Here is an 18,036-nt window from a genome sequence, read left to right on the forward strand (position 1 = left end):
ATTGTCATGAGGGCATTTCAACTTTTGTGCACAAAATAAACAATATTTGCCTCACTGCTTAAATTTTTTATTCCTATGAAAATAACAAGGCACATAGTACAAATTTTAAGCAGAACAAAGAAAAATGAATCTATCTCATTCTTACAACATCCATCCTACTCCCCAGAATTAATGTTGTATATCTTTTTCAGAATTTTTTCAGACATATACGCAAACACATAGATACATCTTGTTTTATACCAGTAGGATAATAAATACAAACTGTTTTGCTGTTTGCTTTATATTTTAAAGGAGTTTTCCAGATTATCACGACAAATCTACTTTATTCTCTTTAACAGATGTATATAGGAGTACTTTCTGTGGGTGGCTCATTCTTTATTTAACTGACTACTGAGAAACAATATAAGTTCTTTATAGGTCTGCCCCTCCCCCTACACAATCAATGGTGTTAAAGTAACCTTGTATACATATATGAGTTATGTCCATATACATTTGTTAAGTAAATTCTTCAAATTAAAATTAATGATTCAAGAGTTTGCATGTTTTGCATATGGTTAAATTCCTCTTTAAAAAGATTGTACCAGGGCGCCTGGGTGGCTCAGTTCGTTGAGTGTTGGACTTTGGCTAAGGGCATGATCTCTCAGTTTGTGGGTTTGGCCCTATGTCAGGCTCTGTGCTGACAGCTCAGAGCCTAGAGACTGCTTCGGATTCTGTGTCTTCCACTCTCTCTGCCCCTCCCCAACTCATGCTCTGTCTCTCTCTCTCTGCCAAAAATAAATAAACATTGAAAAATTTTTTATAAGATTGTACCAGTGAATAATCTCACGGGTGATACATGGAAATACGTTTTTCTTCACACTTTTGATAATACTGTATACTTGCATTCTCCTTCATTTATTCAAAAGTTTTTGTTACTACCATTCTTTTCCTGCTTAATTTTCTTTCATAGCATTTATTACCATCTGACGTGATCTGTCCACTTACTTTTTTATTTCTACTCCTTGAGAAACAGCATGGACAGAAGATTTTGTCTAATCTGTTCATTGCCATATTTCATATGCTTAGAAATGTACTTGGAACACATTCTGTGCCCCATACTATTTATCCAATGACTGGCTGAATGAAGGGCAGTCTCTAGGACATAAACCCCATATAACATGGAACTTTGCTGAAGTAAAAGTATTAGAGCTTTCTTTTGTCACTTTGAGATCTGTGTCTTCTTGATGGTAATTCTTGACTCCAAAATTATTTTTTACAGCTACAGTTTTTTTTTTCTGCTAGTATTTTGACATTACTTCACAACAATGCTTTCTTAAAAATATTTTTAAATAAGAATTGAAGTGGAGATCCAACTTTACTTCCCTTCACAATTCTCTCTACAAGCTTTTTGAAATCTTTCTTTTTCTGAGTTAATCAACATCTTTATCTACATGAAATTCTAGATGTCCTGTGTGTGTTAGAGTTTTCTATTTTAGTCCACTGTTCTATCAATTCTGGGTGTTACGCCACGTTATTCTCCTTACTTTAACTCGGTCGTCTTTTTTTATTACTAATTAAGGCTAATTCCTCTTAAATGGTATACTTTTCTCAGGCCTTTATGGCTAATTTGCTGACATCTTTCAGATTAAATATCAAATTGTCTGTTATGTTTTGACCAGACTTATAATTTGTGGGTTAATTTTTGGGAAATTCAGTTGTGATAGACAACATGGAGTCTTTCTATACCAGAAATTCTTGCACTTATTCAAGTCTTCAAAATTTTTCTTTAAAGCAGACATTTCTGAATTTCACTAACAGGTATTTAATATTGCTTTTGTATATGAAATTTGTCATATATTTTCTTTTTTAAAAAAAATTATGTTTATTTATTTTTGAGAGAGAAGGAGCAAGCACATGCATGTGTGAGCAGGGTAGGGGCAGAGAGAGAGGGAGACACAGAATCCAAAGCAGGCTCCAGGCTCCCAGCTGTCAGCACAGAACCCGATGTGGGCTTGAACCCACGAACTGTGAGATCATGACCTGAACTGAAGCCCAACTTTTAACCTACTGAGTCATCCTGGCACCCCTGTCATATGTTTTCTAATAGCTGTTTTTTGTGTGAAGTCCTCATACCAAGCTCTTCCAGTCTCTTAGTTGATTCTTTCAGGTTTGCTATGTATAAGATAATTTCTCTGAAAACAGTGACAATTTTACCCCCTTTGCAGTTTTCTTATTTTATTTAAAAAAAATATTTCATTGTGCTGTGAAGAAGTACTTTAAATAGCATGACAAACAAAATTACCAGTTTGGGGGCACGTCTGACTCTTGACTTCGGCTGGGGTCATGATCTCACAGTTCATGAGTTCGAGCCCCACATCAGGCTCTGGCAGTACAGGGCGTACTTGGGATTCTGTCTCCCTCTCTCTTTGTCCCTGCCCTGCTTGCTCTTTATCTCTCTCTCAAATAAAAACTTAAAAAAATTATAAAAAAACCCAAATTATCAGTTTTACCTGAGTCCTAAGGCAGACTCCATCTTATCAATATTTATAAAAAATCAGACTTCATATATTTTTTAAACTAAATCCATTCAAATATTTTCTAAGTCAGATAATGCTTTTTTTTTTGAATTTTAATCAAGAAAATGCAAAATAATGATTAAAACTATTTGAGGGGCGCCTGGGTGGCGCAGTCGGTTAAGCGTCCGACTTCAGCCAGGTCACGATCTCACCGTCCGTGAGTTCGAGCCCCAGGTCGGGCTCTGGGCTGATGGCTCGGAGCCTGGAGCCTGTTTCCGATTCTGTGTCTCCCTCTCTCTCTGCCCCTCCCCCGTTCATGCTCTGTCTCTCTCTGTCCCAAAAAAAATAAATAAACGTTGGAAAAAAAAAAAAAACTATTTGAAAGAAAATACTGGGAATTCTTGGAAAACAGTGTCAGATATCATCTCTGATAGAGATTAGATTTCTAGTAGGAGGATGATTTTAATAGCCAGGTAGCTAAAATTAAAAATAGACTAAAAGCAAAGAATAACCACAAAAGAGACTTAATACATAATTGTCAAAAAAACAAAAAAAAAAAACACAAAACACCATGTGCAAGTCATTGTTTATCTTTTACTCATATTCTCCTTATAGTTTCTTTGCTATGAAAGTCAGGTCAATAGTGACTACAGGCTGCATGCATAAGTTCATAAGTTCAATTTGGAATTAGAAAAAAAAACCCTTCAAAACTTTAATAACTTATTCTGGAAACAATTTAGTTTTTTTTTTATTTTTTAATGTTTATTTTTAAGAGAGAGAGAGAGAGAGAGAGAGAGAGAGTGAGTAAATGGGGGATGGGCAGAGAGAGGAAGACACAGAATCCCAAACAGGCTCCAGGCTCAGAGCTGTTAACACAGAGCCTGATACGGGGCTCGAACTCACAAATTGTGAGATCATGACCTGAGCTGAAGCTGGATGCTCAATCGTCTGAACCACCCAGGTGCCTGGTAATCAATTTAGTTTTTACAAAAAATCGTCCTTACGGAAGTCAGAAAGTAAAAAGCATTTCTGCATGCAGCGTTTAGTTGCAGCAGTTTTTGTCAAATATCAAGATCATTAGAGTAGTTGCACACAGGTCATTTAATTGTTCTGCATCTGATTTTATCATTTCTAAAGGCTAGAATCAGTTCAACTAAAGCTTTGATAAAACATTCGAAAGCTGTGATACACATATATAGATATAAAATTATAAACTGTACAAGTGAATGTTATTTATTATTTTTTTCAAGCTAATGTTATTTAAATTAAAAGTTTTGTAATCCATCAATTAAAATTCAAAGGGATAATTGCAAGCACATGAGGAGATAAACTTGCTGCACTTGAGGTCACTTTACCAACTTGGAATGAGAATACTGCCATGTACATTTTATATGTTATTTTAGTGATAAATGGAAAAGAAGACATGATGTTGCAAATGCATGGGCCTGTATACTGGTATAATCCAAAAAGCTTTCATTTACTGATCCAATATCAGATTCCTAGGAAATTGTTCACTTAAACATAACATGTAGGACACTTACCTCATTTAACTGTCTAGAAACTTCATTTTTCTATCCATGAGCTCAGGCAGAAGAAAATTTCTTTTGAAATTGTTGAGATTTATTTGTAATATTTTAGATATACTATAGTGTGTGTGTGTGTATAGCAATTTTCTGAAGAGAGAGTAAATCCTAATAGCTAATATCTTCAAATTTAGAGTCAGACATGGTTTTCCAGGTAGATTAGAAAAATTATTCAGAATCTTGAAGCCTCAGTTTTATCATGTATAAATTGGAGAATGAAGCTAGATGCCCCCTCTAAGGTTGTTATCTAAGTTAAGAGAAATAATGCAAGCAAAATTTTGGTGATTGTGTCTCAAGTCCAATATAGTATTCCTTTTTTATGTTTATTTATTTATTTTGAGAGATAGGGAGAGAGTACACAAATATGGGAGGGGCAGAGAGAGAGGGAGAAAGAGAGTCCCAAGCAGGCTCTGCACTGTCAGTGCAGAGTCCGACGTGGGGCTTGACCCTATGAACCCAGAGATCATGATCTGAGCCCTAATCAGGAGTCAGATGCTTAACTGACTGAGCCACTCCAGCTCCAATACAGTATTCTTAGTAACAGTAGTGGTAATTATAAATTTTATATTATAAAATTATAATTATATATAATTATAAATTCTAAATGTTTGTAAATTTTACTACTCATACAGGTAGCTTGTCTGTTATAAGACAGAAGGAAGTAGGTACGTTTGCATGTGCAGTCCAGAGCCCTGTTGTGTGAAATGGCAATGTTCATGGCCACTCACTTGTTCTCTTTCGCATAGACACAAATAGAGATAGAACACACCCACTTTCAATCTACAGGAGAGTTGTTAGAAGTAGAATGGGGTTTCCTGAAAAGTAGAAATAACTTTCTATTGTAAATGGTAACTTTAATTATTTTTCATGTTAATATAGTAAGAAGGAAAGCTATTTCTAATCTCAGTTTTCTGATATGGCTAAGTAATTTCTCCATTTTCATCCAGAAAGTCATAGCCTAAACTAGGCTGCAGGTCTCTTAGTTTCTCTAATCCCTCTAATACTTGTTTCACCATGATGTCAGATTCATATGTTGGAAATTGAAAAAAAATATATGGCTTACTAGCTAATGAGGGTCAGACAAAGAAATGGACAGAAGCCTGGAATTGAATTGGGGAATCAATGTATAAAGTTGCTCATAGAAAAAAGAAAAAAAGAGATGGAGGAGGCGTTAAAGGTAAAAGGAATTAGAAACTAAAAGGTAGAAACTACATACCTGCAAAGGGAAAGAGTGGTAGTGACTTAAAAAGTTTCCAGAAAAGAAAAAAAAAGGAAAGGGTAAAAGTAAAAGACAGTAACAGAAAGTGAGCCGAGAGAGCAAAAATCAGAACAAAGCAAAGGAACAGATTCCTGGCAGAAGGTATGATTAACAGTTATAGGCTCTCACTTCATTGGTTATGTTATAGGTTCTGAGCTTTTTAATGACTTTCATACCATAAACCACGCTTTGATTTCATTTCTACAAATCTCAGTTGGGACCAGACGCATCCAGCAGTGACTACAGAGATGGTACAATGCAATCTAGGCGTCGTTAAATCCATTCTGGGAATCGTGGACGCTTTGGATTAGGTTAGATGGAAAGGGGAGTTATTTTGTAGTATTCAAATGTCTTCAGAGCATTTTTTTTCCTGTTATGCAAACTGAGATTACTCTGCTTAGGATATAGAATTCCAAATGGATTTTTAGCTAGCTAAAATCAATGTGCAATGCAGACACAGGATTTACTAAAATGATGTTTCATGCTAGAAATGAAAGAGCATGTTTCAACCAGTTAACTTCAGCAAACAGAATTTCAGGTAACAGATAAATGCTCAGTACCCAAGGACATGTGTCATACCCTGAGCATTGGCTTTGGATATAAGTTGAGTGTGTTTGACTCTCAACTCACTTACGGTCCTTCAGGCAGTTTCATTTAGTATCTGTTTTGTAAACAGGTGTCACTAAAGAATTGATGACATGATGGAATTTTGAACCAAAGTCTCACTTTCTCCCTGAAAGCCTTAGTTTTTAGATTCAAACTGGAATCTTAGAATAGCTCTTTGCCTTTGCTTTGTTGGTGTTTAATAATCCTTTTGGGGGTTAATAGCTTCATAATAATAGCTCATGCTCCAACTCATCAGAAATGTTATCTGTTAATAAAATGAAATGAAGCACAAGTAATGCTTCAATAATTAAAAATTTCCCAAATTTAAAAATATAGAATATAATTAATAATATGCCATTATTTTTATCTTTTTGTCTACTCATATAAAATAAACACTTTGTTTTTCTAGTTGCTGGGTAATCTAGGAGTATTTATTTTTTTTATAGGAGGCTTGTAATTATGTAGTATTTCACATTTGCCCAACAAAGTGTTCTTAAATATAAATAATAGTTCACAGTAGAAAGAGATTTCTAATTCCATATATATGTAATATATAATATATAATATATAATATATAATATATAATATATATTGAAGTTTATTCTGTGTAATGATTTAAAAAGCTTTAAATTTTCTTAGTGACTGTGTAGTAGAGAAATGTCATGTTCTTTCTGGATCTGTGTATCTGTGTGAGTTTTTGATAAATGAAAGAAGGAAAATATAGAAACAAGTCACCATAGTCTTTGTCTCATGGTCTAATCAAATTTGCCCAATGCAAATTTAATCAGAACATTTGTTTCAAATGGCATATTCTTCTATGGAAATGACTAGACAAAAGATAGTAAAGAATGAATATGTGATGATGAAAAAGGAAATAATCTTCTAGGATTGCTTCTTGCCCCAGTCTCTGTGCAGAGCTGGCTAGCGTGTAGGGCAAGAGCTACTATGGTGACAGTTGTTAGTGTCAGTTGTCTGCAGAACCATCTTTCAAATACTGTATCTATAGGCACTAGTGAATCTCTAACTTGGTAAGGAGCACAAAACTGAACTGCTGAGGCTTCGTAAGAATTTTTGCGATATGAACACGCTTTTATATGCACTCTCACAAAAATACCAATGAAATGTTTGAAACAGATGATTATGCAAAATTTGATTTTCTCAAAGAGAGGAATTTTGGTGGGGGTTGGGAGGGAGGGAAGGGTGGGTAATAGGCATCGAGGAGGGCACCTGTTGGGATGAGCACTGGGTGTTGTATGGAAACCAATTTGACAATAAATTTCATATTAAAAAATTAAAAAAATAAAAAAAAATCAGAAGTTATCTTTGAAGATGGGGATGGGAAGATGAAACGAGTCACAGGAAAGAACAAGAACCCTCCCGGTTTCTCTTCCTGGGTTTCACCACATACTTCAGAACATTCTTCCAGGGTTGTTTGACCTAAAGGACTCCTACAAATCCAGTCTAATTCCAATTAATTCCAGTCTAATTCGTATTCTCAGAAATTACTAATACAGTGTCTTTAAATTTACTAGTACTTACTGCATGCCAGGCACTAAACTGTTCCCATTCAATCTTTATAAAAGTCCAAGACTATTGGCCCCATTTTGTATATTAGAAGACTAGCACAGAGAAGTAAATATTTTGGTCAAGATCATCCAGTTGGTAAATAAAGGAACAGAAATTTTAACTTAGATGTATCTAACTCCACTCATACATATTTGTACTAAATTTACTGTGTGATCAGAAGTTACATTAAATGTAACCTTCCAAAATGTTTCTATTTTATTTTGTCTCACACCCATGACTGGTATTGTGGTTTACTTGATGACTTTATATGTTTTCTAAAAAATACATGTTGATAATCATGGAAAACATAGCTTCCAAATACATAGTTCAAAACACAAAGAATGTCACATAATTCTTTTTTTATGTTTACAAAAGTCATTCAAAATAGAATGTGCCACATAATGGAATGTAAATACTTTATCCAACAATGTAAAAAGGCAATCTCCTATCCCCCTTCTTTTTATTAAATAAGGCTATAGCTTCTTTCAACTGAACTTTAGCCCACTAGTAATTGTATTATTTTATACTGTCAAAAGTCTCCATGCTTCCTTTTCTAATGTGCCAAGGTCACTTTCTCAATTATTTTCCTTTCTCAGTGGGTCATGATTTAGCAAGCACTACTCATATCATATACAACTAAAGTAATAGAAGGCCTAAATCCCCATATGATCTAATTATATAAAAATTTGGCTAGCTATTATGCTAAATGTGCCCTTTGACCTGAAGAAAACATTTCGAAGATGTTTTGTTCACTGAGAACGATAAATGAGATGCATCAAAAGTTCCTTAACTAATTGAGAAATGCTTGAATGATCTTGTCTATTTGACTGCTACCTACTGGGATACATTTCACTGATAGTGTGAAAGAAACTTTGGAATCTAATCAGTAAGGTGGAGCATTTTAAAGCAAGGGATTTGAAGATTAAAGAATAGTGTCATTGAGATGAGCTTCAAAAAAAAGAACACAAAAATACATGATCAAAGATTTAAGCAAAAAGATCTTTTTAAAGCAGAGAGATAAAATTCATTTAATTAGAACATGTTATTGAGGGAGATAAAATCTTTAGTCTGAAGCTAGAGGAAGATAGGCTATTATATTACTTTATCTTTGTTTAAGCATTAAAGCATACATATTATAGATAATGGATGTGCTTCTGCCTGGTACTTGGGAGGTGGAGGGATCTGATTTCATGAGGTATATGTGGTACAATTTTGTAAGTCAGTTCATTTCAGCTACTTCCACAAAAACCACTCTAGCAAAGATTCGTGTGATCATTACCTTCTGAGGCTCAGTGAGATGCAGAAGAACTAGGTTTCATAGGATGGATAGTTAGCTTAAATGGTTGCATTGTGTGGTAAATGATGGCAGGGGTCACTTAGCTTTGAATAGAGAACCCTAGTCCATGGGAAAAAACGTGCCTCTGACCTTGGCTAGCCATCTTGTAATGTCTGGTCATGACTACAACTGGGCCCTTGAGTAAAACCACTCAGATAGCTAGCAGTTCTCATTAGTGTTAATAAATGAGGTAGAACTATGTTGCTTTAGTTTTGTATGCAAAGGAGAGCAAAACATTTGAGGCAGAGAGAGGCCTGGTAGTTCTGGAAGAAGGTTGTATTAGTCAAGGTACTCCAGAGAAACATAACAGGATGGATACATATATGTAGATAACAGAATGTATTATTATATACAATATATAATTGTATGTTAATATATATTGTAATATATTTATGTAATATATAATATGATGTTACATGTATATATTTATATAATTATATATTATGTACATATGTAAAATATGTCTATACTATAATACATATATTTTGCATATTATATACATACACATACATATTTATAATATAGAAATAGTGTATGTATATATATATATAGAGAGAGAGAGAGAGAGAGAGAATGACAGAGACAGCAAGAGAGAGGGAGAGGGATTGATTAAAGAAATGATTTATATAGTTGTTTAGGATACATGAGGACAACATCTGATGGGGTAGTCTGTCAGGCTTTCAATTAAAGAACAAAGACAGTCTTTTAGCTGAATTCCTCTTGCTTCATGGAGGTCAGTCTTTATTCTAGTAAGGCCTTCAGCTGATTGGGTGAGGCACACCCACATTATAGAGGATAATCTCCTTTACTCAAAATTGGCAGTTTTTTTTTTTTTTTTTTTTGAGAGAGAGTGAGCATGAGTGGGGGAGGGGCAGAGGGAGAGTGAGAGAATCTTAGGCTCCACGCTCAGTGTGGAGCCTGACATGGGGCTTGATCCCATGATCCTGGGATCACGACCTGAGCCAAAATCAGGAGTCAGATGCTCAACCAACTGAGCCACCCAGGTACCCCAAATTTGCAGATTTAAATGTTAATCTCATCCAAGGAAATTTAACAGAAATATACAGACTAATGTTTGACAAAATATCTAGTCATTGTTGCCCAGCCAAACTGACACATAAAATTAACCAACACAAGGGATGTCTAAGTGAATCATGGTACGTTTAGTTTATTAATGGGTAATCCAAGTAAGACCAATAAAATTGCCAATGCCCACTCCAGCAGCAGATTCAGATGATGATAGAAGATGGGCTGATCATCTGCAAGTTTGTGACTATCCATTTCAGTCTCAATGCAGAAAAAATACCTTGGCTCACTAGAAAGGCAGGCATATATGGTCATAGGTAAGCAAATGTTTATGCCAGTGCTAGAATGCCTGCAAAGGTAATATGGGTGTAAAGGGTAGAATTTTGCTGCTTTGAAGACATACACTATACTGCAGTCTGTTAAGTATGCATTAGCATTATGTCTCTCAAAAAGTACATATTTTAATTAAATATCTCATGGCTAAAAGATGCTAACCATAATTAGAGTTTTCAGCAAGTTGTAATCACTAATCACAGATTTCCGTAACAAATGTAACAATGAAAAAGTTTGAAATACTGTGAGAATCAAGAAAATGTGACACAGAGACTCAAAGTAAGAAAATGCTGTTGGAAAAATGGCTCCAATAGACTTGCTCAGTGCAGGGTGGCCACAGACCTTCAATCTAAAAAAGCACTGTATCTTTGAAACCAAAAAAGCAAAGCACAATGAAAGGACATATGCCTGTAATGTGAATGTAAGATTGATCACTACCTGCAGCACAGTTTGTATCTGAAGATAAGGAGGAAATGTGTTCAGAAACCAGCAGATTATCGTGAACACACCCACAAGCTGAAGGCAGAAAAGGCCCACAAGAAGCTCCTGGCTGACCAGACTGAGGCCCATGGATCTCAAACCAAGAAAGCATGCAGACACAGGAGAGCAGCTCCAGTCCAAGAAGGAGGAAATCAGCAAAACTCTGCAAGGCAGAAGAGACCCAAGAAATAAATCACCCCTCTCTTGTCTGTACATAGTGGCTTGGCAATGACATAGATTAGTCATTTAACAAAACAAGACTTACTCTGCATGCCTCCACCACCTCCATTTCTCCCAAAAAGAAAGAATACAGAATGAAGGCCATAAGGGATGTCTGTGAAGGTCCATTAGTTGCTTTTTCTCCCTAGCAGATGCCTAGGCCTTCCCTGTAGATTGAATCCAGTATAAGAGCTCCCAAAAGAGCAGGATTCAGGGCTTCTAGCCAGAGATTCATGGACATTATTAGTATGCCTACTCTTTCTGTATCCACACCCTTTTGGCTAAGGTTTCATATACATGCAAATTGTACACATCTAATATGTCAACACTGATTTAATGCAGTGGACCTCATTAAGAACTTGGCAGGTCTCGTGTGTAGGTACTGATAAGGTGTCCTTGCTGGAAGTGGGATTTAGAATCCTAATTTATACACAACACGCACACGAACATAATAATACGTGAGTCTTCTGTGCAAGAAGAGCACAGGATAGAAGGGAACGGAATTTGAGCTACCTTGAGCGTTACTCAAGAAAACGATTGGCTAGGAAGGGTATTCTTGTATGAAAAGGCAGAAGCTGTGAGGGGATGAGATGAGACCATTTGGAAGTTCTCTCCCACATGAGAGAAATAGGTCTCCTTCAGAACCTAGCATACATTTCATAAGAAAACATCTTATTTCCTAAATACCATTGAAAATATTAATATGAAATATCCTTGGGCATAGACACATAATAACAAGATCCAGGTTGAAACACAGCTGGAGTGATGAATGAAGGACATTTCCATGAAGAAAGAATATTCTACATAATAGATGGTATGATTAAGAAGATACATAATCTTAGCATTCTAGTGAAATTATCAGCCAATAAAAAGGAACAATGATAAATCAAAGAAAATCTCGATCAGAACAGGAAATAAAACTGTAATGTAGTATTGCATAATTATTTAAATAACATGTCTCCAAAAGGTAATTGATTTGACATTTTCTTTTGAAGTGCCAGTCTTCCATTTCTCTCTCTATGGGTTCAATTACACTAAATAGTTATACAGAGAAAAATAGTTCTATAACTAGAAGTAAAATCACTATTGGTAAGTTTTTAAATTCTCTAAGTAAAACTTCAGAAAACTCACAGAAGGCTTAATGAGTGTTATGGAAAAATGTCAGTAATCTTTTTCAGTGACAGATATAATTGGTGACAAAATTTTATGTGACAAAGGAAGAGAATTGGAGAGAAGTCTATGGGAGTTTATTTCTTAAATTGAGTTTGGGGAAAGGCAAGATACACTAATTTTGTATGACAAAGTATAGGTTTAGGTAATAGATTAAATCATTATCCTGAAAAGATGATCCAGCAACAGTAAGAATATAGAATCTTAGATTATCTGAGTGGGGGTGACACATAATACTGTCTAGGTAAATGTATAGTATAAGACATGCTATTCTTCCGCTTGTCCTTCCAGAGGGGTTCTTTACCTGCTCTTTTGCCATTCTGATCAAGACTTTAGTTTTCTTATTTCTTCATTGTCTGTCTAGCCATTTGTCTGTTTCATTACATCTGAGACCCCATGACTTAGATATTTACAAATAGGGATACTAACCTAATCTTAGTCATTTAATTAAATTCCATACGTATTCCATAAAAAATTACATATTCCATAGAAAAATCCCCTCTGCCACCCACCCAATTCTGATGTTTTTTCTTTTGGTCAGGAAAGTAACTTTTTAGAGTTAACTAGGACCAGCTTTTGTTTCCTGATTATCTTGAAAAAGTGAGACACAGGTATTTAAGATCTCCTATTTAATTTTGCTACTGATGGAAGCCTAGAGGAATATCCATATAGGATTTCCTTACTTTTGGTCACATAGTTGAAATTTTAACATGTTGAATCTTCAACCTTCAAATATTTATAGAATGAAATGTATTTTTTAAAGGTATTTGATGCATGATTCCTTCTTGATTTAGATGACAAAGACCAGAGGCCTCAATTGCTTGATGACTTCTCAGGAGATTCTAAAGTATTATCCAGGTCCCAGTCTTTGAAGGGAAAGATAATTAGCATTACGTTCTTTTTTGTGTGGGGAATTTTGTGTGGGGATTTTAGTTTTAGTTGGAGGAGCATACTAGAATAATGTAAGTAAGTAGGAACTCAAGGGATTTATTTTGGGGCTCAATATTTTGAAAACCTTATCTCACAGTGGCTGTGAACATTTCAGGTGTGGTTAAGCTTTAGCATCAGGATTTTGTTGACTTTGGATAATGCTAATCATGTTTTCTTTGTGGCTGAATGCTAGCCCATGAAGTTGATTCTTTTCCAAATTACAGACTATGTAAACCTTCCCACCCTCTTCACAGTAAAACAAAAGAATAAAGTTACAAGGTCTTCATTTTTCAATCAAATAACATGTGATTGATAACATGAATCACCACTGAAATCAAAGTATAAAAGTCCCAGACCTGTCAGGTACCATTAAAAGCAAAGAAATTTACGGGTAACATTCTAAATCACTACCAGGGAGGGTTGCCAGTCTTTGTTACAGAAGTAAATTAACAGGGATTTTTTTGGCTAAAACCGTGAGGAGGCATGTTGAATTCTGTTGTACAGTGCAACAATATCCCATTTAGTTCTAGTTGGATGTATTTGGCAACTTCTCCCATGTGTGTTACTTTAATACATTATACCTCATATAGCCATCTGGTCGCTACCATGAGGAGGGTGAAAATTACCTACTATTTAAAATAGGCTTATTCTTTGTTGTCAGGCAGAGATCTTTCTGGGCCCTGATGCATTGAAATTCCTTTGTCCTTCTTTTTACGCTGAATCGCACATGTCTTCTTGTAATTTAAGCTGAGTATGTGTGTGTGTGTGTGTGTGTGCGCGTGTGTGCGCAAACATGCACATGCACATGTTATGTGTCTATAAAAGAAACTTGGGTGCATCATTTTTTAAGAAATGGAAATTTTATTTTGCAGGTCTGGAGATTTTTCCGATATAATAATGTCACAAAATGTATGTGCAAAATGTTTAAGCGAATTTTGCTTCTCATCGAGTGGATTTGAAACATTTTTCAATTTCTTCTTAAAATCCATCCTGATTCAGAAAGAGCAACTTTTCTGTAAGACTTTCCAACTTTCCAGTAAGTTTCTCACAACATGCCTGACATGTAATGACATGAAAGGTTAAGTATCAAAAATCTATATAAAATAATGTTTTTTGAATTGGGTAATATACATTTCTATATTTTTGGTTTTACATATTCAAAATGAATTCTTCAATTTAAAGGAAATTAAAAATGAGAGGAAAAGTCTTTCCTATTAACCACATATTTATGTTTTCTAGCACTCTTCATTCCTTTGTGTAGATCCAAGTTTTTAGTAAATATTTTCCTTCTACATGAAGAACTTCCTTTAATATTTCCTATAGTGCAGGTCTGCTAATACAAAGCCCTCTCGTCTTACCTGGCATCACTATTTAGCCTTAATTTTTTAATGACATGGGAATATGTTTATTGTTTAATAAAAATTCATATGCAGTGTATATTTTCATTTGTATTAAAACTATAAATGTGCAGAAAGAAAGATTTTATATCAAAATGTTGCTGTAGTTAGTTTTTCATGAAGGGATTATAAATGATATTTTAATTTCTGTTTTTACCTAAATTGTTTTATTTTAGCATCATCTTTTATTATTGTGGTAAAAATATATATATTAATACATGATATAAATATATAAATAAATGATATATTAATATCATTTTACTACTCACAAGTGTAGAATTAATTGGCATTAAATACATTTACAGCGTTGTATAACCACTACTATTATTTGTATCCAAACCATTTTCATCACCTGGCAAAAAATCTGTGCTTATTAAACAATAGCTCTCTCTTTCCGCTTTGCCCCCAGCTCCTGGTAACCTCTCTTCTACTTTCTACCTCCATGAATTTGCCTTTTCTATGTACTTGCAATATTACTATGTAATTACTATGTAATTGCAATAATACAATATTTGACCTATGTTGGGCTTATTTCACTTAGGATAACAGTCTCAAGATCCATCCATCTTGTAGCATATATCTAAACTTCATTCATTTTTATGGCTGAGAAAGATATTCTTATATTTTAATCTTTGAAACTTAAATGTTCATGGACATTCCAATAATAACTAATGGAAAAAAAAACCCTGAAAATATTTTATTAGTAAAGGCTTTGCCTCTGAACCCTATCTCGTCATTATTCAATTTAAGGTAATTACATATACGTATTCTTATGATTTAGTAAACGGTGTTCTATTTATGTAGCTCTATACAAAACAAACTCTGTCCTTGTATTCTCCTCAAACTCTAATGCATACAATCTGAGATACCCATATTTTAGGAAATAGCTTTTTTAAATGCTGCAATTTTCTTATTAAATTGAGTAAATATGTTTTTTTTTTCCACAAAAGGTTATTGTATACCTACTATATACTAGGCACTGACAGGTAAAAAGTGTTATTCACAAGCCATGCTCTCCCAATACTTACTGTTTGGTAGAGGAGAGAAATAAATAAGCAATTCTAATACAGTGGACAATCAGTGCTACAGAAAGTGCTCTGGAAGTAGACAGTAGGGTGTGTGACCAGCTGTCTAAAGAACAGGAAATCCTATAGAGGTAGCCCATAAGTTACATCAAAAAGTATAAATAGTAATTCTGCAGTTGAAGACAGAAGAATGATTCTAGGCAGAATCACACATGAAAACTCTTAACATATGTAGCATGAAGAAAGAATGGTCAGAAATTTAACATAGTAGGAGATAGTGTGTAGAGGAAAGGAATAATATAGATGAGACATCAGTTTTCAAGTTAAAATGTTAAAGGTAACTATAAACAGTGACAGAATTTATTTTTCTCTTAAAAAATCAAACTATATGAAGTACTTTGCATATAAACAATGATGATTTATATTAGGTATGTTTTACTCTAATAAAAATAGGTAACTTGCCTTTTTTGTTTTCTTTGAGGGCAGTGGGGTCTCATTGAGGGATCTTAAGCTTTGGAGTTTTTACTTTTAATTCTATCACTAATGAGCTTGATTTCTTGAGTAAGTAGATGCAAATTTAACAAGATGAAAATAAGTATGTCTCTGAAAATCACCCCCAGACAAAAGACTTACCCCAAAGTTTTTAATAATTTTTCTATAGTTTTAGCTCCTATATTTAGGTTGAGAAACCATTTTGAGTTCATTTTGATATATGGCATGACATAGGTAAAAATCCTGCTTCTTTTTTTACATGTGACTATCCCCTTATCCCAACACCATTTGTTGACAAGACCATTCTTTTTTCAATTTAGTTGACTTGGCAAACTTGTTGAGAATCATTTTAGCATAACTGTAGGGATTCTGGACTCTGAATTCTACCGCATTGGTCTGTATGTTATGTCTACCCATACACTAATACTATAGTGTCTTGACTATAGTGTCACTACTATAACTTTGTAGTGAGTTTTGACATCATGTATGATAATTAACTTTTGATTTCATTTATTATCTCCATTGACTTTTCTGTTTTTTGTTTCAGTTGTTTTTGCCCTAATGTTAATTTTTTCCTTCTTTCTACTTGCTTTGGTTTTTTCTCTTCTTTTTTAACATGGAAGGTTAAGTTAGTGCTTTGGCTTAATCTGTCTGTCTATCTATCTCTCTATCTATGTATCTAAGTTTATTTATTTATTTTGTGTGTGTGAGAGAGAGGACCAGTTGGGGAGGGCAGAGAGAGAGGGAGGGCGAGAAAACCTCCACCAGGCTCCATGCTGACAGTGCAGAGCCCAATGTGGGGTTCAAACACAGGAACCGTGAGGTCATGACCTGAGCTGAACCAAGAGTGAGAGGCTTAACCGACTGGGCCACCCAGTTGCCCTGATTTGGCTTTTATTTAAAATTAAAATATAGTTGACACACAGTGCTATATTAGTTTCAAGGATACAACATAGTGATTTGACAAGTCTACATCTTATGTTATGCTCACCAAAAGTGTAGCTACCATCAGTTGACATACAATGCTATAATAATATCCTTGAGTATATTTCCTGTGTTGTACTTTTTATCACTGTGACTTCATAACTGGAAGCCTGCATCTTCCACTCTGCATCATCCACTTTGCCCATCCCCTCGTCCTGACTTCTTTTTTCATGTGGATATTTATAGCTATAAATGAAAGCGTTGATTTAGAGGCAACCACTAGGTGCTGATATGTTGTATTTTCATTTTAATTCATCTCAAAGTATTTTCTAATGTTTCTTATGATTCTTTGACACATTTGTGTTTTAGGAATGCATTTTTAATTTACATACACTCATGAAATTTCCCAAATTCCTTCTATTATTAAATTTATTTTGATTACTATGTGCTTTGGAGAATATACTATTCATGATTTAAATCTTTTTAATTTAGGTTTGTTTCATGACTTATCTGGGGGACATTCCGCATGTACTGGAGAAAAATGTGTATAGTGTGTGTGTGTGTTTAGGTGAACTGTGATACAGATATGTGTGAGGTCCAATTGGTTCTTAATGTATTAAAGTGTTCTATTTCCATGTTTATTCTGCCTAGTTCCTTTCATTATGGAGAGGAGAGTTTCGAAACCTCCAACTATTACTTTTTAATTTTCTATTTCTCCCTTCAAATTTGTCAGTTTTTATTCCATGTATTTTGGGATTCTATTATTGAAAGGACACTATATTTTGTAAAAAGGTAAAAACACGTTTTTATAATTGTTGTGTTCCTGATAGATTGTAACTTATACCATTATAAAATGTGGGTTTTTTTATTGTTAGGAAAACTTTTTGTTTTCAAGTCTATTTTGCATGATACTGGTACCTAGCTCTCTTTCTGTTACTATTAACAGGGAATATCTTTTTTCATCCTTTAGCTTTCAACGTATTTTTGTCTTTGAACAGGTACTAATACTATTGAGTATCCCGTTCATGTGTGGAGTTAGATGTCTTTTACTGCTTTCAGGATTCTCTTTCTGTCCTTGTCTTTTGATATTTTAACTATCATGTGCTTAGGTTTGTATCTAAGTTTATACTAATTGGAGTTCATAGAACTTCTTGAATGGGTAGCTTAATTTGCACCAAACCTGGGAAGTTTGGGCC

Source organism: Lynx canadensis, chromosome A1 (assembly GCF_007474595.2).
Source record: "Lynx canadensis isolate LIC74 chromosome A1, mLynCan4.pri.v2, whole genome shotgun sequence".
In the NCBI taxonomy this organism is placed as follows: domain Eukaryota; kingdom Metazoa; phylum Chordata; class Mammalia; order Carnivora; family Felidae; genus Lynx; species Lynx canadensis.